At 47.5% G+C, this 22,173-nt stretch overlaps 1 protein-coding gene across 1 annotated transcript in view; it reads right to left on the bottom strand.

The window, feature by feature from the left end:
• The window catches only part of FAM193A (family with sequence similarity 193 member A), a 192,971-nt gene extending 177,387 nt beyond the window's left edge, over window positions 1-15,584 (bottom strand). Inside the window, exon 1 of the mRNA XM_049886592.1 lies at window positions 15,521-15,584. The gene's annotated coding sequence lies outside the window, so the exon portion shown is untranslated. The remainder of the gene's footprint in view (window positions 1-15,520) is intronic.
• Between the last annotated feature and the right edge of the window lie 6,589 nt (window positions 15,585-22,173).

The following is a 22,173-nucleotide window of genomic DNA, read 5'->3' as shown; positions in this document are numbered from 1 at the left end:
CCGTGATGCTGGAAGCTATGCCACCGGTATTCAGATACCAACAGGGTCATCCATGGAGGACAGGTTTCAGCTGAGCTTCCAGACTAAGACAGACTAGGAAGAAGGACCCAGCAATCTACTTCTGAAAAGCATTAGCCAGTGAAAACCTTATGAATAGCAGCGGAACACTGTATGACACAGCACCTGAAAATGAGCCCCCCAGGTTGGAAGGCACTCAAAAGATGACTAGGGAAGATCTGCCTTCTCAAAGTAGAGTCGACCTTAAAGACATGGATCGAGTAAAGCTTTTGGGATCTTCATTTGCTGATGTGGCACGACTCAAAATGAGAAGAAACAGCTGCAAACATCCGTTAATAATGGGAACCTGGAATGCATGAAGTATGAATCTAGGAAAATTGGAAATCATCAAAAATGAAATGGAACACATAAACATCGATATCCTAGGCATTAGTGAGCTGAAATGGACTGGTACTGGCCATTTTGAATAGGACAATTAAATAGTCTACTATGCTAGGAATGACAACTTAAAAGGAATGGTGTTGCATTCATCATCAAAAAGAACATTTCAAGATCTATCCTGAAGTACAACGCTGCCAGTCATAGGATAATACCCATAGCCTACAAGAAGACCAGTTAATATGACTATTATTCAAATTTATGGACCAACCACTAAGGCCAAAGACGAAAAAACCGGAGATTTTTTATCACCTGCTACACTCTGACATCGATCGAACACGCAATAGAGATGCATTGATCATTACTGGCGATTGGAATGCGAAAGTTGGAAACGAAGAAGGATTGGTAGTTGGAAAATATGGCCTTGGTGACAGAAACAATGCCGGAGATCGAATGATAGAATTTTGCAAGACCAACGACTTCTTCATTGCAAATACCTTTCTTCACCAACATAAACGGCAACTGTACACATGGACCTCGCCAGATGGAACACACAGAAATCAAATTGACTACATCTGTAGAAAGAGATGATGGAAAAGCTCAATATCATCAGTCAGAATAAGGCCAGGGGCCGGCTGTGGAACAGACCATCAATTGCTCATATGCAAGTTAAAGCTGAAACTGAAGAAAATCAGAGCAAGTCCATGAGAGCCAAAATATGACCTTGAGTATATCCCACCTGAATTTAGAGACCATCTGAAGAATAGATTTGACACACTGAATACTAGAGACCGAAGACCGGACAAGTTGTGGAATGACATCAAGGACATCATCCATGTAGAAAGAAAGAGGTCACTGAAAAGACAGGGAAGAAAGAAAAGACCAAGATGGATGTCAGAGGAGACTCTGAAACTTGCTCTCAAACGTCGAGCACCTAAAGCAAAAGGAAGAATTGATGAAGTAAAAGAACTGAACAGGAGATTTCAAAGGGCAGCTCAAGAAGACAAAGTAAAGTATTATAACGACATGTGCAAAGAGCTCGAAACGGAAAACCAAAAGGGAAGAACACGCTCGGCGTTTCTCAAGGTGAAAGAACTGAAGAAAAAATTCAAGCCTCAAGTTGCAATAGTGATGGATTCTATGGGGAAACCATTAAATGACGCAGGAAGCATCAAAAGAAGATGAAAGGAATACAGAGTCACTATACCAAAAAGAATTAGTCGGTGTTTAACCATTTCAAGAGGTGGCATATGATCAGGAACCGATGGTACTGAAGGAAGATGTCCAAGCTGGTCTGAAGGCACTGGCGAAAAACAAGGCCCCAGGAATTGATGGAATATCAATTGAGATGTTTCAACAAACGGATGCAGCGCTGGAGGTGCTCACTCGTCTATGCCAAGAAATATGGAAGACAACTTCCTGGCCAACTCACTGGAAGAGATCCATATTTATGCCCATTCCCAAGAAAGGTGATCCAACCAAACGTGGAAATTATAGAACAATATCATTAATATCACACACATGCAAAATTTTGCTGAAGATAATTCAAAAATGGCTGCAGCAGTATATCAACAGGGAACTACCAGAAATTCAGGCTGGTTTCAGAAGAGGATGTGGAACCAGGGATATCATTGCTGATGTCAGATGGATCCTGGCTGAAAGCAGAGAATACCAGAAAGATGTTTACCTGTGTTTTATTGGCTATGCAAAGGCATTCGACTGTGTGGATCATACCAAATTATGGATAACATTGCGAAGAATGAGAATTCCATAACACTTAATAATGTTCATGAGGAACGTGTATATAGATCAAGAGGCAGTTGTTTGGACAGAACAAGGGCATACTGATTGGTTTAAAGTCAGGAAAGGTGTGCGTCAGGGTTGTATTCTTTCACCATACCTATTTAATCTGTATACTGAGCAAATAATATGAGAAGCTGGCCTATATGAAGAAGAATGGGGCATCAAGATTGGAGGAAGACGCATTAACAACCTGCGTTATGCAGATGACACAACCTTGCTTGCTGAAAGTGAAGAGGACTTGAAGCACTTACTAATGAAGATCAAAGACCACAGCCTTCAGTATGGATTGTACCTCAACATAAAGAAAACAAAAATCCTCACAACTGGACCAATGAGCAACATCATGATAAACGGAGAAAAGATTGAAGTTGTCAAGGATTTCATTTTACTTGGATCCACAATCAACAGCCATGGAGACAGCGATAAAGAAATCAAAAGACGCATTGCATTGGGTAAATCTGCTGCAAAGGACCTCTTTAAAGTGTTGAAGAGCAAAGATGTCACCCTGGAGACTAAGGTGCACCTGACCCAAGCCATGGTGTTTTCCATCGCATCGTAAGCATGTGAAAGCTGGACAATGAATAAAGAAGACCGAAGAAGAATTGATGCCTTTGAATTGTGGTGTTGGCGAAGAATATTGAATATGCCATGGACTGCCAGAAGAACGAATAAATGTCTTGAAAGAAGCACAACCAGAACGCTCCTTAGAAGCAAGGTTGGCGAGACTGCGTCTTACGTACTTTGGACATGTTGTCAGGAGGGATCAGTCCCTGGGGAAGGACATCATGCCTGGTAGAGCACAGGGTCAGTGGAAAAGAGGAAGACCCTCAATGTGGTGGACTGACACAGTGGCTGCAACAACGGGCCCAAGCATAACGACTGTGAGAACGGCTCAGGACCGGTCAGTGTTTCGTTCTGTTGTACATGGTGTTACCATGAGTCGGAATCGACTCGACGGCGCCTACCAACAATAACGAGTTTTACAAAATACCTACATTAGTACCTGTTTTCGCAAACCAAGAGAAATCCTAAGTAAACTTTGCTTTTAGAAAAAAAGGCAAAAGGCGGAAACAGCATTCAGCGTTTGCTTTTCAGGGAGCCATTGAAGAGGCTGCGCCCACCCCGAGCAGCGAGAGTGGCATTGCCCAACTCCCTTCACCCCATCGTTCCTGCTTGTACTGCATGGCAGTGGTATTCTGGGCTTTACGCGTTATTGGTACGATGTGGGGTCTGGGAACACTCAGATTCTTCCCATATAAATTAACGGTAATTGCTGCTTCACTTGATGTCCTCTCGGTTTCTGAAAGGTTTTACAGGAATGCTCTACTTTCAGACAGCAGGGGAAACCTGTACACGAAATTCAAAAGCAGGCAAAGCGAATCTGAAGGATACAGATCAGAAGAGCCATGCAGATGAGTATGGGGGCAGCATTCTGGGGCACTGGGAATGCTCTGTGTCTTGACACAGGAGGCGGTTACACAGTGTGCACACACATAAAAATAACGAACCGCAGAGGGGCTATCGCCAGATCCACCACTGATAATAATTTCAACTGTTAAGTTATCAATTTTAGTTAAAGCACAAAGGTTCTATATCTTTATTCAACCTAATTCCTCGGGTCACTAAGGCAAATCTGGACAAGAAAGATGGTCATTACCGTTGCCATCGAGTTGATTCCAACAAATGGTGACCCTACGGGACAGAGCAGAACTGCCCCATAGGGTTTCCAAGGGTGTAAATCTTTACGGAAGCAGGCTGTCACGTCTTTCTCCCACGGAGCTGCTGGTGGGTTCAAACCACCAACCTTCTGGTTCACAGCCGAGCGTTTAACTACCGCACCACCAGGGCTCCTGGAGATGGTTATTACTGCTCCTTATTTCACCATCCCAGTGAATTCTACAACACAGGGCAGGCCTATAGGCACACCCAGGTGAAACCTGGAGAGCCATAATCACAGCTGCCAATCACGGGATACCCTGTATGGTGGCCTTTAAACATTATTAGCCGTACTCTCCTTCTTATCACCTTGAATGAAAATAGATTTACATTATTACAAATGCCTCCTACACTCCAGTCAGTTTGTGTTTCTGACATTAAAATTTTAATAGTGCCGTCTAAAGGTACTATGACCTCTTCCCCACATAGCTTCCTTTCATGAACCTCTAACAGCATCCCCAAAAGAGCCCTAAACTCCCATGTGAGCACCCCATAAGCATAAATTATATATACAGTTTGATACTCCAACAGTCTGGGACACAGTCCGCTTCCCTAATAGAGGAGTACTGGCTTTTATAAGTAACAAATGTATGACTTAATTTCGCACGCTTGTTCAGAAAATTGAACTCTGATGGTATAAATATTTTTATCCTATATGTAATGCCTGCCAAAAGATATAAAGAGCCAAAATTGGTTTTACTTAAAAAAGGAAAAGTGTTATAGTATCAGGTTGTAAAAGTACAGTTTACCTTTTTACTCCATCCCAAACCAAACCAAACCAAACCCAGTGCCGTCGAGTCGATTCTGACTCATAGCGACCATGCAGGACAGAGTAGAACCGCCCCATAGAGTTTCCAAGGAGCGCCTGGTGGATTTGAACTGCCGACCCTTTGGTTCACAGCCGTAGTGCTTAACCGCTACACCACCGGGGTTTCCTTTTACTCCATAAGTACAGTATATTCTTTGTAGTAAAGTTTTAAAACTTGAGGAACGACCAACAAGCAAAAACATCAAGTCATCAGAATTCCCACTACAAAGTGTTTTGACATCTATCCTTACCAGACTTCCCCATGCAAAGACATCCACACACACAGACAGATATTTTACAGAAATGGGTCTATGCTACAAACACGGTTTTCTGTTTTGTGAGCTTTTTTTTTACTTAAATTATCAGGAATACTACGAAAATCATAAACTTGAAATGGAACATAAAATATACTCAGGCTATCCTTCACCTACCAACTTTTCATTTAAGGGGAGAAAAGCAACACCTTTACTGCCCACGTGAGGGCAAACGACCATGCAAGGCTATGGTGAAGCAGAGCTCATCCAAAACCCGCCTAACATTTTCACTGTGTGTACTTGTTCCCTACAGAAGCCCAGGTGGTGCAGTGGTTAAGCACTCAGCTGCTAGCTGAAAGGTCTGTGGTTTGAATCCACCAGCCACTCCGTGGGAGAGAGATGTGGCAGTCTGCTTCCATAAAGATTACAGCCTTGGAAACCCTACGGGGCAGTTCTGCTCTGTCTTGTTGTTAGGTGTCTTTGAGTCGGTTCTGGTCACAGTGACCCTGTGTTCATCAGAGCAAAATGCTGCCTGCTCCTGCACCATCCTACAGGGTTGGTATGAAGTCAGAATCGCCTTGACAGCAGCAGGTTTGGTTTTTGGGTTGAGTGTTCCCATTCCACAAATAGAAAACGTTTGATCAACAGAATCCTGAGGTAGAGCACCAAATAAAGTCCAGCTTAGCCTCCTGAAAAATGATTGTAAACACACGCTGCACATACCAGGTGCCAGTAGGTCACCGTGTACTGTCACTGAATCGTCTAAGCACTTTTCTTGCATTTAATTCTCTTTAACTCTTACAATAATCTAGGATCTGGGGGTCATCGTCATTTAGAAAACTGAGGCAGCACAAGGCTGAAACCTTGCCCAAGGTCCCAAAGCCTAATAAATGTGTGTCCCCTGGAGCTTTCTGGACCAGAGTTTCGTTTTGGGCCAAAGATGCTATAAGTTATGTTTTCTTACATCTTCCACAGCCGTCCCTCCCTCTTTGCCTCAAGCAGTCACTGGTGAAGGAGGTCTCAGTAATCACATGCAGTACTGCCCAGCACACGGGCAGTGCGGCTCAAGGCCACTCCTGAGAATCAGGACAGTCCTCCAGTCTTGCTTCTCTTTAGACACCTTCTGGCTTCGTGACTCCACACAGAATGGACAGGACCCCCCCCCCGCCCCCGCCAGCCCAGGAATCAGAGAGCCTCTCTGGGAGCCGCAGGGCCAGTACACACTTGCTGTCACTTGCTGACAACCATGCTTTGGGATCCTGTTCCAATCCAGACAATGTACCCCAAAGAGCTCACCATCTGTGGGAAAGGAGTCAAAGCCTTCAGAAAGACAGCCTGAAGGCTTTTTGTGACTCATGTCAAGAACGTCTTTAGCCCTGTTACATTAAGAATACTTCTAAATCCACAATCAATAAAACGACACGTTTACGAAGAAATTTAAAAACAAAAGACAGGTTTAAAAGTTTAAAATACAGGAAGAGCAGATGTTTCTCAAGGCGCAGGTCACAGCTCAACAGCACACACTGAAGAAACTCCGGGAACTGCAGCCAAGACTTCACCAATGAAACAGAGCGAACTAAAAGTCTCAAAGTGCCCATCAGAACGTCACCTTCTGGAACACGTGTTTCACATATAAACACACACATACAGAGACACGTTAGAGAAAGCTGCAGCTCCATGCGTGTCAGAGAAGGACGGCGCTCCCCGGGGCTTTCAGAGGCTGGCTTTTCCAGACGGAGATCGCCAGGCCTTTCCTTGGAGGCACCTCTGGGTAGAGTCAAACCTCCAAACTTCCAGTTAGGAGCCACGGACGTTCACCGTTTGCACCACCCGGGGACTCCTATATATCCATGCATACACATATACATACGCGCATGCATATATACATACACATGCACATACATATATACATACACACGCGCATACACACGTACATACCCGCGCGCATGCATATACACATACACACGCGCATGCATATACACATACACACATACATACACACGCGCATACACACGTACATACACACGCGCATACACACATACATACCCGCGCGCATGCATATACACATACACACGCACATGCATATACACATACACACGCGCATACACACATACATACCCGCGCGCATGCATATACACATACACACGCACATGCATATACACATACACGCGCATACACACATACATACCCGCGCGCATGCATATACACATACACACGCACATGCATATACACATACACACGCGCATACACACATACATACACACGCGCATACACACATACATACACACGCGCATACACACATACATACCCGCACGCATGCATACACACATACACACGCGCATACACATACATACACACGTGCGTGCATATATACATACACACGCGCATACACACATACATACACGTGTGCATGCATATATACACACACACGGAAAGACTGACATCTGTGCATGTACATGCACACACTGGGACTTAAGGCACATTTTATTTCTTACAGTGGGCCATGGTCAAGAAATTTCATGCATAATAGTTTAATACGGTAAGACAGTTCTGTCAAAAATACTAGCCATGTGATTATCTGTGTTGCGATTAGGATAACAACTTAGAATAGATTAGCTAAACGTAGCAAACTAAACGGGAATTATTAAAACCTGAGATGGTATGAAAAGCTGGAGGAAGGGTTTTTACTGTGCCATCAACTTGTTTTTACGGAATCAACAGGACTGGGTACTCGACATCCAGCTACAGCTAACCTAATCTAATCCACACTGTGCTGACGTCCGAACAGCCCTCCTCCTGGCCTCCTGGCCTCCCCTCCGCAGTGGTAGCATACGCTGCATTTAAAAACCCAATGACACAACACAGGTGAACCTAGAACACAGGATGCTGAGGGAAAGAAGTCAGACACAGAAGGCAAATGCTGTGTAATCCGGCTCTCACAGAACATCTAGGACAGGCAAACGCACCCACGCCAGAGTTCACTGGTGGTTACCGGGGGTGGGAGGCAGGGGGACGAGGGCGTCCCTGCTTGGGGGTCACTGAGTTTCTGTTGGGGTGGGAGGCAGGGGGACGAGGGCATCCCTGCTTGGGGGTCACTGAGTTTCTGTTGGGGTGGGAGGCAGGGGGACGAGGGAGTCCCCGCTTGGGGGGCACTCAGTTTCTGTTGGGGTCGGAGGCAGGGGGACGAGGGAGTCCCCGCTTGGGGGTCACTGAGTTTCTGTTAAGGGCGAAGTAAAAACAATGGTTACACAACACGAGGAGCCTAATTAACATCACTTAGTTGTACACTAAAAAAATGTTGAAATGACAAATATTTGTTTTATATGTATCTTTTACCACAATTTAAAAATAAAGGAAAAAAACCCCAATGACCCAAGTATACCAGCCTCGTCCTTGTTCCCAAGTGTACTGGATAAGAGCAACCCTGGAGAATGAAGTCTGGGGCTATGATCCAGAACACTAAATAAATGTTAGGCATCTGAAGGAAGCTCCAGTCATGGCAGACAACACTGGAAGGACTTCACACAGAAACTGAAGTACACATACACGTGTACGCCTCAGAAAGCCGTGCCAAATGCAATGATTTCTTATCTGCTCTCACTGAATGCTTGTCTTCGTTACCCAGTGCTGTTATAACAGAAATACTACAAGTGGGTGGCTTTAACAAACAGAAGTTTATTTTCTCACAGTTTAGGAGGCTAGAAGTCCAAATTTAGAGTCCTGGCTCTAGGACAAGGTTTTCTCTGTCGGCTCTGGAGGAAGGTCCTGGCCTCCTCTGAGCTTCGGTTCCCGGTGATCTTCATGTGGCTTGGTGTACCTTCCCCCATCTCTGCTTTCTTGGCTTGCTGGTTTAATCTCTTTCAGATTTCAAGAGACTGACTTAAAACACACCCTGCACTACTCCTGCCTCGTTAGCATAACAAAGACAACCCATTCCCAAATGGGAGTATAACCACAGGCATTGAGGTTAAGGTTTACAACACATATTTTGGGGGGGACACAATTCAACCCATAACATTCCACCCTTTGGCCCCCCAAAATTAAATGTCCTTGCCACATGCAAAACACATTCACCCCATCACATCGCCCCAGAAATCTTAACTCAACTCCACTTTCAAAATCTCATCTTCCAAATCATCGAAACCAACTATCAGAGAGACTTCGGACTTATTCCATCCCAGGGAAAAGTGCCTTTTCACCTGTGAGCCTATGGAATCTTGACTACAAGTTATCTGCTTCCAAAGTACAATGGTGGAACAGATACAAGGTAGACATTTCCATTACAAATGGGAGCAAATGGAGGGAAATAAGGATAATGGGCACCAAGAAGTCCAAAACCCAGCAGAACAATTTACATTAGCTCTCAAGGTTTGAAAAGAATCCTATGTTCTCCAGGACCATCTGGGCAACTGCCCCACCCTCCAGACTCTGAGTGTTGGTCATACCCTCTGGATTCTGGGTGGGGGCCTCTCTGCCCTGGGACTCAGCTCCACTTTCCAGGCCCACTGTGATGGCAACTCTGCTCCCTAGGTTTTGGGCACCCCCATTCTCTGAGGCCTTCTGAATGGCCATCTCACCTCCTCAGCCCCGGCAGGCCCCGTTCTCCTGCCCCTTGGACATGGCAGCCCCACCCCATCAGCTTTGGGCAATGTCCCATCCCCCTGGCACACCTTAACAGCAGCCCCACACTCCACAACTGAGTTGACAAAAATTTCACTCTTTGAAACCTAGGAGGCTGTGACCCCACCCTTTGAAACCAAGAAGGCCGTGCTTCCTGTGCTCCTTCCAACAGTTCTGCTGATCTCCCAGCTGCTCCAGGTATTTCCTTTTTTTTTTTTCTTGGAGGACAACAAATGTAGGTCCTTTGGCCCGTTTCCTGCCTACAGAATTCCAAGAGTCAGACGGTGTTCTTTCCTTTTTTCTTTCTCTGTCCCCTTCAGTCTAAGCTGATGGGTTTTCTGCTGCAGTAGTTGGTTAGATCCATCAGTCACAGGCTTCATCTCTTTAACAAAAGACTGCGTGGCCACGTCCTTGGTGAACACTCTAGGACACGTGTCCTTAGTTTCTAAAACAGAATTTTCCAAATCTTTAAGTTCTGTTTTCATTTTACACAGTTCATTTTTAAGTCTATCTCTCTCCTATCGCATTTTACTCTAAGCAGCAAGCAGAAACCACACAGCCCCCTTAAAATGTTGCTTAGAAATCTCATCAGGTAGCCAAGTTCATTACTAAAAGGCTCTACCTTCCGGGAAACATCTGGACATAATTCAGACAACTTATTTGCCACTGCATAAAAAACATGGCTCTTCCTCCATTTTCCAATCACACGTTGATCGTTTTTTTTAAAAGCCTCATCAGAAGCACATTTAACGTCCACATTTCTAGCAACAGTCTGTTGCTGGCACCATGTGCATTCACTTAGACAACAGAGACTTTTCTACAGCTCTCCTCACTTCCCTCTGAGCCCTCACCAGAATTGCCTTTGACATCCATGATTCTATCAACAGTCTCTTCAAGGGAACCTAGGCTTTTACTATTAACCCATTGCCACCGAGTCACCTTAAACTCTTCCAGCCTCTATCCATTACCCAATTCCAAAACTGCTTCCACATTTTAGGTATCTGTTACAGCAGCACCCCTCTCCTCTGGTACCAAATTGTCTTAGTTATCTAGTGTTGCAATAAAAGAAATACCACAAGTGGATGGCTTTAACAAACAGATATTTGTTTTCTCACAGTTTAGGAGGCTATAAGTCCGAATTCTGGGTCCCAGCTCTAGGGGAAGGCTTGTGGAGGAAGGTCCTTCTCTCTTCTGAGCTTCTGCTCCTGGGCAATCTTCATGTGGCTTAGCATGTGTCTTCCCCCATCTCTGCTTCTCTCGCTTGTTTAATCCCTGTTAAAGCACTCAGTTGCTGACCAAAAGGTCAATACTTCAAACCCATCAGCTGCTCCATGGGAGAAAGATGTGGCAGTCTGCTTCCGTAAAGACTTATCAGCCTTGGAAACCCTATGTGGCAGTTCTACTCTGTCCTACAGGATCACTATGAGTTGAAATCAACTCGACAGCAACGAGTTTGTTTTGTTTTTTTTTTGGAGGGGCAGTTTATATCTCAAATGAAATTGACTTAAGAAACACCCTACACAAATCCTCTGTCATTAACAAAACAACCCATTCCCAAGTGGGATTATAACCACAGGCACAGAGGCTAGGATTCACAAATCACCTGGGGACGGGATTCAATCCACGGCAACACTGTTCCAGCTCGTTACTTGGAAACCTGCAATTTCTACCACACAATTTGGCACAAATACTCCTGGTGTGGCTGTTTTTATTTATCTTTTTAACTATAAATGTCTTTAAAGTAACATTAACGTAACTGTTCTAACAACGTTGCAAGAACTGACACAACTTCCAAAAAATCCTATGTATCTTTCAGTTCACACGATGACCTGACATGACTACGCCAATTCCACACGGTCATACAAGAAGTGCTGTGTTTTTTGAAAGGCTGTAACCAATCGCTGAATACAAGTGGTAGCAATCCATAATCGATAGATGCAGTGTGCGCTAGCTGCCTTCACAGAACAGAAAAAAATGACTTTTCAAATTCCTGAAGTTCAAACACTAAATACATGTCTGAGTAACTAGGTCAGTAATTGCCCCTAAAAACTTCAAAACAGCAGAGGATGGAGGGCGAAGGTTGCCTCCTCAAGATAACTGTTGGGTAGCTTAACGTGGTCACATTGTGATAAAAGCGCTCAGCAAAACAGGAATCAAAGGGAAATTCCTCAACATAATTAAGGGCACATATGTAAAACCAACAGCCAACATTATTCTCAGTGGAGAACGACTGAGAGCATTCCCCTTGAGAATGGGAACAAGACAAGAACATCCTTTATCACCACTCTTATTCAATATTGTACTGGAAGTCCTAGCTAGAGCAATAAGGAAAGAAAGGGTATCCAAATTGGAAAGAAGTAAAACTATCCTTACTTGCAGATGACATGATCCTATACATAGAAGATCCCAGAGACTCCACAAGAAAGTTACAGTAACTAATAGGAGCATTTAGCAGAGTGACAGACTATAAGGTCAACACACAAAAATCAGTTGGGTCTTCTACACTAACAAAGGGGATTCTGAAAAGGAAATCAAGAAATCAATACCATTTACGACAGCCCCCAAAAGGATAAAAGACCTAGGAATAAACTTAACCAGGGCTGTAAAAAACTTATACAAGTAAAGCACTACCGCAAGAAACTAAAAGAGATCCACACAAATGGAAAAACATTCCAGGCTCATGGACTGGAAAACTTAACATTGTGAAAAAAGGTCAGTACTACTAAAAGCAACCTATACATAAATACAATTCCGATCCAAACCCCAGCAACATTCTTTATTGAAATGGAAAAACTAATCTCCAACTTTATATGGAAAGGAAAAAGGCCGTAAATAGCTAAAGCAACACCGAAGAAGAACAGAGTAGGCAGCCCTAACCTTCCCAATCTCAAAACTTACTACACAGCAGCATTAATCAAAAGAACCTGGTATTGGTTTAACGACAGACACACAGACCAATGGAATAGAATTGAGAATTCAGAAGTAAATCCACCCATCTACAGGCAGGTGGATTTATTTCTGAATTCTCAAATTGGTTTTTTTTTTTTTTTTACAGGCAGCTGATCAAAGTCCGTTCAATGAGAATGAAACAGTCTCTTCGACAAACGGTGCTGGCAAAAAACTGGATATCCACTGGCAGAAAAATCAATCAGGATCTGTATCTCACACCATGCAAAAAAACAAATTCAACATCGATCAAAGACCTATACGTTAAAGCTAAGACTATAAAGTTCCTGGACGATAACATAGGCTCAAAACCAGGGGACCTCATTTTCGGCATAAATAGTCTAACAAACAAAACAAAAAATGCCAAGAGCACCACAAGATGAATTAGATAGTTGGACCTCCTAAAAACTAGATACGCTCATCAAAAAATTTTACCAAGAGATTAAGAAGAGAACCTACAGACTGGGAAAAAATCTTTGGCAACAACATATCTGATAAGGTTCCAATGTCTAAAATACAAAAAATGTCAACAGCTCAACAGCAAAAAGACAATCAAAAAATGGACAAGGGACATGGGCACTTCACCAAAGAGGACATTCAGGCAGAGAGTAAATACATGAAGAGATGCTCATGATCATCAGCCGTTACCAAAAACCCCAAACCAAACCCACTGCCATGGCTGCTGCTGTTGTTAGGTGCCATCGAGTTTTTTCTGACTCACAGAGCCCCTACAGGACAGAGTAGAACTGCCCCATAGGGTTGCCAAGGAGAAACTGTGGATTCGAACTCCCGAACTTTTGGTTAACCACTACGCCAGCCGGGCTCCCCACTGCCATTAGAGAGATGCAAATCAAAACTACAAAGAGATACCATCTCACCGCTGCAAAAACAGCGATGGAAACAAAAAAATAAACAACAGAAAACATAAATGCTGGTGAGGTTGTGAGAGACTGGAACTCTTACACATTGCTGGTGGGATTGTGAAATGGTACAACCACTGTGGAAAACAGTACGGCGCTTCCTCAAAAGCTAGAAATAGAGATATCTTCTGATCCAGCAGTTCCACTCCTATGTATACAACCTAGAGATACAAGAGCAGTGACACAAATAGACATATGCACACCTATGTTCGTCGCAGCACTATTCACAAGAGCAAAAAGATGGAAACAACCAAGTGCCCTCACAGATGAATGGATAAAGAAACTGTCATACGTACATACAACGCAATACTATGCAGAATGAGGAGTCCACGAAACCTTTTATAACGTGAATGAACCTGGAGGACATTATGCTGAGTGAAACAAGTCAATCACAAAAACAGAAACATTGTAATTACAAAAAGTCAAGAAGAGATACACATATGGAAAGCAAAGTTCTTTGATGGGTTACCAGGGACGGTAGGGACAAGAATCACTTTCTAGACAGTAGACACTCGTTACTTCTGGTGATGGGAAAGGCAGTTACACAGGCTTCCTACACATATGCAAACAACTTGCTGGACTGGTTTACTGGGTCAAAAGGCTTGGGACCCTAGTCTTGGGGGACAACTTAGTCAACTGGCATAACATAGTACACAAGATAACGTTCTACATCCTGGTTTGTGAGTTGCATCTGGAGTCTTTAAAGCCTGTGAGCAGCCATCTAAGAGACAACTACTGGTTTCTACTCACTTGGAGCAAAAGAGAACGAAGGAAGCCAAAGGCTCAAAGAAGAAATCAGTCACAGGACTAGTAGCCCTCATGAACCACAATCTTTCCAACCTGAGACCAGAAGAACTAGATGGTGCTGGGATATCACTACCAACCATTCTGACCAGGGACACAATAGAAGGTTCCAGATGGATTGGGAGAAAAATGTACAAAAATTTAAATTCCTGAAAAAGTTCAGACCTACTGAACCAGCAGAGAGGAGGGGGTTATCTAGAGAAATTCCCAGACTATGTATTGCCCTAAGATACTTTTTGAACTTGGATTTCAAGCTATTTCTGCAGGTCACCTTTCAGCCAAATATATTGGCTGATAAAATAAACATCACCTGTGAGTGATGTGCTCCCTTAAACAATTAACTATGTAAGACCAAACGGTCAATAATTACCCAAGGCAAAGATGAGAAGGCGAGGAGGGGAAGGGAGGCTAGATCAATGGAAACAGAACAAACAGAATGGAAGTAAGGAGAATGCTGACACATTGTGAATACTGTAACCAACGGCATGCAACAATTTGTATAAAAAGTGTTAAAGGGGAACCTAATTTCCTTGTAAACTTTCACCTAAAACACTATAATACACTATCTTAAAAAATGGCCACATTGAAAAAGAAAACTTTCGATAGGCACTTCTCCAGGTGTTATTTGCAAAGGCATCAAAAAGGTGGGGGGTGGGGAGGAGAGAGAAGCGTTCCAAAGCACCAGAAACTGTAAAGGAGAGGTCTGCTGACCCCGTGGACCCTAACCCTTCCCAAACTGTGCATGAAGTCATCTCAATGGCTAGCTCTGCAGCGGGGAAGACGCTCCGCCCGGGCGCCCAGGTCCCCGCAGGGCATCCCCCCGCCGGGCTGTGACAGCAGGCGGCGAGCAGCCACACGCAGGGCGCAGGGCCTGGGAGCCGTCCCCCTCGTTCAGGAGGCGGCCCAGGCTCCGCTGCTCAGAGCGGCCGCAGGACGAGCACCCGGGCGCAGGCACCGGGCCCTGCGCGAGCCGTCTGCGCTGCCAGCACCGCGCGCGCCCGCTCGCCCGCCCCGGAGAACGCTGTCACGGGCACGTCCGAGCAGCGCGCCCGCAGCCGGCCTGCCTCCAGCCCGCGGCCCGCAGCAGCTGCCCGCGCTCCGGGGCGCCCCGAGGCTCGGGCCCGCGCGGCGCGGCCTCCCTCCGCCGCAGCCGCGCCCGTTCCCCGCCGCGCGCAGCACCCCCGCGCCCCAGGCCCGCGCCGGCCGAGAGCTGGAGGCCGGGCAGGCTCCGCGAGGGGGCGGCGGCCGCTTACCTCGAAGTAGGCTCCGGGGGCGGCGCCGCCCGCGCCCGCGCCGTGGGGCCCGTTGGCCGCCGCCGCGCCGCCCAGGAGGCCCGCCGCGCCGCCCGGGGCCGCCAGGGCCGCGGCCTGGGAGCCGCGCAGCGCCGCCGCCGGGCCGGCCTTGCCGCCGCTTGCGCCGCCGTTGCCTCCGCCCGAGCCTCCGCCGCCGCCGCCGCCCCGCTTGTTCTTCCGGCGCTTGGCCCCGCGCTTGGCGTCGGCCGGACTCATGGCGGGCGGGCGGGCGGGCGGGCGGGCGGGCGGCGAGGGAGCGCCGAGCGGGGGCCGCGGCGGCGGAGGGCGCGGAGGGCGGGGAAGGCGGGCGGGCTGAGGCGGCGGCGGCGGCGGCGGCGGGGCGCTCCGGCCGGCCGAGGGCGGGGGCGGCGGCGCGGGTCGCCGGCCGGGCGGGGAGGCCTGGGGCGGGCAGGAGCTGCGGGCAAGGCCGCTGGGCAGGAGGAGCGGCGAGTCCGGCGGGCCCGGCGCTGCCGCTGACCAGAGTTAGAGTCCAATATGGCGGACACAAGGGGAAAGGGATCCCAGTTTACGTCGGGGAGGGGGAAGGAGCGGCGGGAGGGGGAGGGGTGTGGGCGCCCTCCCCCCGCCTCCCTCCTCCCCCCAGCGCCGGATCCCCTTTCCTCGCCCTCTCCCCCCGCCGTTAACAAGCGCCCGGCGCGCAGGGCACGCCGGGAGCTGAAGTCCATACTGCCGGAGCCGCCGCTGGGAGCGCCGGGGGGGAGGACCACAGTTCCCGTCAGGCCGTGCGCGGCCGAGGGGCCGGGCCGGGGGAGGGGCTGAGGAGGGAGCGCCGGATCGGCGCTGACGTCACCGCGTTCTCCTCGCCGCCGGCCGCGCCCCGCGCCGCGCAGCCTTGTGGGTGTTGTAGTCGAGCGGGGGCAGGGCCGGCGAGAGGCCGCGGCGCTGCCCGGGATGGCGAACTACAGGGCTAGAGGCGAGCAGTTCCGCCTCTTGGACAGACACCCAGACGCCCCCGCGCGGCCGGCCAGGAGGTCCGCAGACCTGGTCCAGGTTCCGGGCTGAGGGCCCGGCCTTCATGCGACAGGCGGGAAGCCCCTGCGCCGGCCCTGCCCGAAGTGAAGCCGATGACCTTGGTCTAACCGCGGCTTCGAACCCGCCTCCGCCGCTCTGTGGTTGCGTGACCTTGGGCAGGGCCCGTGGCCCGAGGCTCAGATTACTGTGTGCGGACCTCAGAGCTACCTGCCCTCTGGGGCCGTGCGGGACTGAAGGGGGCGCCCGGAAAGCGTGTGGCCCAGCAGCGCCCGGGCGCGCCTTCCCCGAGAGCACCCCGGCCTGGCGGGCACGGGCCTGGCTGTGACGGCTAGCGGCAGAGCGCACACCCAGGCCCGGGGCCCGGGCAGAGGCGTCCGTTAACCGAGAACCACGTCTCGGGAACCCTCTGCCCGAAAGGCCGCCCTTCCCGAGCGCACCCTCTCCCTGCACCCTGGTTAGGGCGCCTTCCAGGGCTGCCCGTGCCTGGCGACCCGCACAGCCCCAGGACTGCACAGCCATTACTCTGCCGCGCATCCACCCACCTCACGGGCAGCTGGAACCGGCCAGGCCCCCTCGGGCCTTGCACCACGCCCTTCGCTGCGGGCACCCATGGCCGCTGCCTGCACCCTCCAGCCCCTTCCTGATGGCGCCTTGCCAGCCCCGCCCCAGGTACAGTTCTGCCTTTAGATTAGATCCCGGCTAGAGGGACCCCTGCCTGGACCGTGCGCTCTCCAGGGCCCTGCTTATACAAATGCTGAGACACAAAAGGCATTTTACCCCCTTTCTGGTTCCACGGGCCGTTACAGGGCCGAGCTGCAGCAGAGCTTGTATGGGGTTGTGTGATGTGCCGACCTCCACGGGCACCCTCTCGCGGCCCCACAGTGGTTAGGCGCCCCTGCCAGCCTGCCCGGGTCTCACTGCCTTACCCTTACTCCCAACCTTCTGCAGCCAGGGCCTTCCAGCCCTGTGACCCCATTCTTCCTGCCACAACCAGATGAGCCTTCTAAAGCAAACGTGGTCAAATCGGTGCTTAAAATCCTTTGAGATTTAGGTTGTGGCAGAATAATGGGTCCTTCGCCATGGTCTAGGAGCCCTGGTGGCTGCTAACTGAAAGGTTGGAGGTTCGAACCCACCCAGAGGTTCTGTGGAAGAAAGACCTGGTGATCTGCTCCTGTGAAGATTACAGCCTAAAAATCCTATGGGGCAGTTGTACTTTGTCACATGGGGTCGCTCAATAGAAATCAATCCACTTGCCAGCACCCAACAACCACTGTAACATGGCCCACCAGGAGAGTCTTGGATGATCCTGCCACTGAACTTGGAGTTTGAGAGGTTGGAGGGGATGGCTGCTTGAGACCTCCTTGGGATGGGCAGGGTCTTGGGCTGCCCTCCCTCTTCCTCCCACAGGGGCTGGGGTCAGGCACCTCAGGGTCACACATCCCCTGTGCTCTCCCTCCTCCTAGCACAGTGGTTTCCTAGTCTTCACCAGTATCCCCAGGGGTGGGGGCAGGCCCAGGAGTGCTGCTCAGGCACCTCTAAAACCCAGCTCCCACCAGGAAAGGACTGGGCACACAGCACTGCAGTATTTGCTGAATGAATGGATGACATACGACGACCATATTAGTTAAGCAGTTATGCACCAGCCACCCTGCTTCCTGCCTTGCTGTGTCATCTCCGTTAATCTACACCACAACTCTCAAGATAGGGACCAATTGCCCTGTGTGATGGATGAGATGTCACCCAGGGAGTCAGAAGCAGGGCACAGATTCCAACTCAGGTATGACTCAGGTGTGGCTGTGGGTACCCACTGGGCAAAAGGTGATGCAATCGAGAGTTCCTCTGGGGACTCGGGACAGGGGAGGCCTCTGGGGAGTGGAGGTGAGCCAGAGCCAGTTGCTGGCAGAAATGAGAAAAGGACTTTTTCAGCAATGCAAACTCTGGAGTAGGGAAAAGGCTCATCAAGTCACAGAACCCTACAAAAGTCAGTGTGGCTGGAGCAAGTGAGAATGGCAGAAACTGTAGGCCTCATAAGGTTGTTGGGTTTTATTATAAATAAAGCTAAGAGCCATGAAGTGTTCTGAGCAGGGAATGTCATGGTGTGATGTGCACTTTTAAGAGAACTCTGGCCACTACTTGGAGAATGGACTCCAAAGAAGCGAGAATGAAGGCGGAGAGACCAGCAACAATGCCTCTTAGGGGCAGGAGTCCTTGAAGAGTGTGGAAAGGATGCTCTTGTAGACAGACTGATGAAGCAAAGGCATAAAGTAGTATTCTCAACCCGTTTTTCATTACTTTCCCCTAAAGAAGAATTTACAAGAAGTTAAGGAAAGAAGTTAAATACTAAGTGTCATAGATTGAGTTGTGTCGCCCAAAAAATATGCTGTCGACTTGGTTAGGCCCTGATTTCCAGTATTGTGTGGTTGTCCTCCATTTTGTGATTATAATTTTATGTTGAGAGGATTAGGGTGGGATTGTAACACCACCCTTGCTAAGGTCACTTCCCTGACCCAGTGTAAAGGGAGTTTCCCTGGGGTGTGGCCTGCACCACCTTTTCTCTCTCAAGAGATAAAAGGAAAGGAAAGCAAGCAGAGAGCTGGAGACCTCATACCACCAAGAAAGCAGCTCCAGGAGCAGAACACATCCTTTGGACCCAGGGCCCCTGCGCCTGAGAAGCTCCTCAAGCAGGGGAAGATTGAGGACAAGGATTTTCCTCCAGAGCTGACAGAGAGAAAAAGCCTTCCCCTGGAGCTGACACCCTGAATTTGGACTTTTAGCCTACTTTACTGTGAGGAAATAAATTTCTCTTTGTTAAAGTCATCCATGTTTGGTATTTCTGCTATAGCAGCACTAGATGACTAAGACACTAAGGAATAAGATTTTGCCTGGTAGGGTCGAATTTGGAGGACCACAGACACAAACCATTTCACTATTTGTGATATTTTCCCCCCTAAGAACCAGTGTTCGTCCTCTGGAGGGAGACTGCATGGCATAGGGCCCAAAGGGGTCTTGCACATTCTGAGAAGTGACAGTAGCTGGTGTGACAGGGTGGGAGGTGACTAGCGTGGCCACCAGCAGGGCCAGTCACAGGGGAGGGTGGGCAGCAACGTTGGAGAGGATCCCAGGCTGCTCAGAGCACTCTCCCAATCCTGGATCACTCTCTGAACTCGCTCCCAGGAAAACGTGGCATATGTTGGATATTTTTGTAAAAGTGCCATTTTATTGTGTTCAAGCGCAGTAAATATTATTAACCAAGATATGAATGTGTGCGAGCAACACAGGATAATTTTATAAGGGAAATAAGATAAGTTAATTATCTCACAATTCATAGCCAGGAAGCACTCCATAATAGTGAATCATTACCTAAAAAGCCGTCATTTTCTAATGCCTCACTTTATTAAAAGTCTGCAGGAAAAAATGGTTGACACTACTGTCCACCTCCGCCCCAAGCAAAACCGTAGCACCTGGGCTTCCACCCTGGGTAAGGCACCGGGAATTCTCCGCAGACACCACAATGCAGAAGAGATATGGGAACATTAGTGTTTGGGGAACCCAAAGAATCAGACAGTTCTTGATCTTCACCCAGAATTGAAGTCCACAGTTCCGTAAGTTTTGCCCACATGGAGCATCAAATCAACTTTTAAACATGTCACTTATGAACACGAAGTCAAGGATCACAACATTTAAGAAATGCCTTAAAGTCAGACACCAAAAAAAAAAAAAAGGAAGGAGGAGGCAGGCAAAGAAATTGTTAATGTCGGAAATAGAAAAAAATACCAAAGAAAATGATGATAGCCTCCAAGAGCTATAAGAAAGCAGTCATAGAAATTAAAAATATAGCCAAATTTTAAAAGAAATTCAACAGAAGGTTTGCAGAAAGTGGAACAAAAACACTAAGCTAGAAAGTGGGCGAGATGGGCCGAGTAGAAACATGAGACTACGTTGGCGTCTCCTGTCTGGAGGGGACATGAGAGGGCAGAGGGGGTCAGAAGCTGGCCAAATGGACTCCAAAAGAAATAGAGGAGCGAAGGAGTGTGCTCTCTCATTAGGGGGAGAGCAATTAGGAGTATATACCAAGGTGTTTATAAATTTTTGTACGAGAGTCTGACTTAATTTGTAAACTTTCACTTAAAGTGCAATAAAAATTAAAAAAAAAAAAAAGGTGGGGGGGAGAGAAAGGAGACTTAAAACCTCAATCCAAGAGGCCTGACAACCTCCTAAGAGGAATTTCCAGGGGAAAAATTGGGGGTGGGGGGGTGGGAGGGGGAATGAATTTTTAAAAAAATAATAAAATTCCTCAGAAACAAAGGGCATGGGAATCCATGAGAGGCCTGCCTAGGGTGCTCATTAATGGCAGAAAAGCAGGGACACACAAAAGCGCCTGAAACATTCAGGGTGAGAAGAGCAAGTTACATTCTTTAAAAAGCAGGTAAAAAAAAAAAAAAAAAAACTAAATTTCTTAACAGTAACATTCGATGCTGAACAGTAGAGCAAAGCCTTCAAAATTCTGAGAGAAAATTATTTACAACTTAGATTTCTATCATGAGCCAAGTTGTCAATTACTTACGTGTGGGGACAAGCAACATTTCGGACATTGGGGTCTATCTATCAGTAAAAGACAGGCTGTATAGCATTGTGCTCTTGTAAAGAACTATCTACATGGGATCAAAGTGGTAACAGCAACTTGAAAGTTTAGATGGGAATCTTGGGGGAGCAGGGAGTTTATGTTAATGGAGGGGGAACAATTTGGAAAAGGAGGGTCAAAAACGTTGCGCAGCTTGAAGAATGTAACGATGACGCTGAATTGTACATGTAGAAACTGTTGAGTTGGTCTATGTTCTACTGCATATATTCTCAACAACCACAACAAAAATAAATTATGTAAAAAGAAAGAAAAAAACAGGCAAATGAACTCTAAAATCCTAATGGGTCTATTTCTCACGTAAAATCAGAAGCAGTTAAATAACCTTCCTCCACCTTATAACTGAAATGTGACCTCAAGGTTCACCCAATCTTGAGAGAGATGGAGAAGGGACCCTGGCTTCAAAAGCCTTGCCCTGAGATGACTCATATCCTTTCTGCCTCACAAGGACTCAAAATAAAGAGCCAAAGAAAGAAACCAGTCCAAACTGGATAAAAAGGCTGGAAGGCTGTGTGGAAAAAGGACACTCAGAGCAATAATTGATATATGAAGTTTTTTGATATTACCTGAAATTGCGATAAAAGGACAGAACGTTGGCAGATCTGAGGGAACATATCAGCGAAGTGCTATCTGATAAGGAAGTGTACATAGTCATGATGTAAACATGAGTGTTAATTAAACTAAAACAGCGATACGTGTATATTGGAAGGAAGGAGGGGTCGGGTGCTGTAAGAGAACCAAATCCACCTCTATCACAACAGGAAGTCAGTAGATGATGTGCAAAATTGATCAGGAAATAATAATATCTGCATTTTCTTTAGAAATGAGATAAGCAAGGGAAAATGACCATCTGTCTTCTCTCCCAAAACACATTTTAAACCAAACGTAAACTAGTGTCCACTTCTGGGCAGCTCATGGCACCCCAAGTGTGTCAGAATAGAACGGGGCTTGGTGGCTGTGACCCTTTGGAAGCAGATTCACC

Source organism: Elephas maximus, chromosome 5, assembly GCF_024166365.1.
Source record: "Elephas maximus indicus isolate mEleMax1 chromosome 5, mEleMax1 primary haplotype, whole genome shotgun sequence".
Lineage (NCBI taxonomy): Eukaryota > Metazoa > Chordata > Mammalia > Proboscidea > Elephantidae > Elephas > Elephas maximus.
This window is presented reverse-complemented; position numbering and strand designations above follow the sequence as displayed.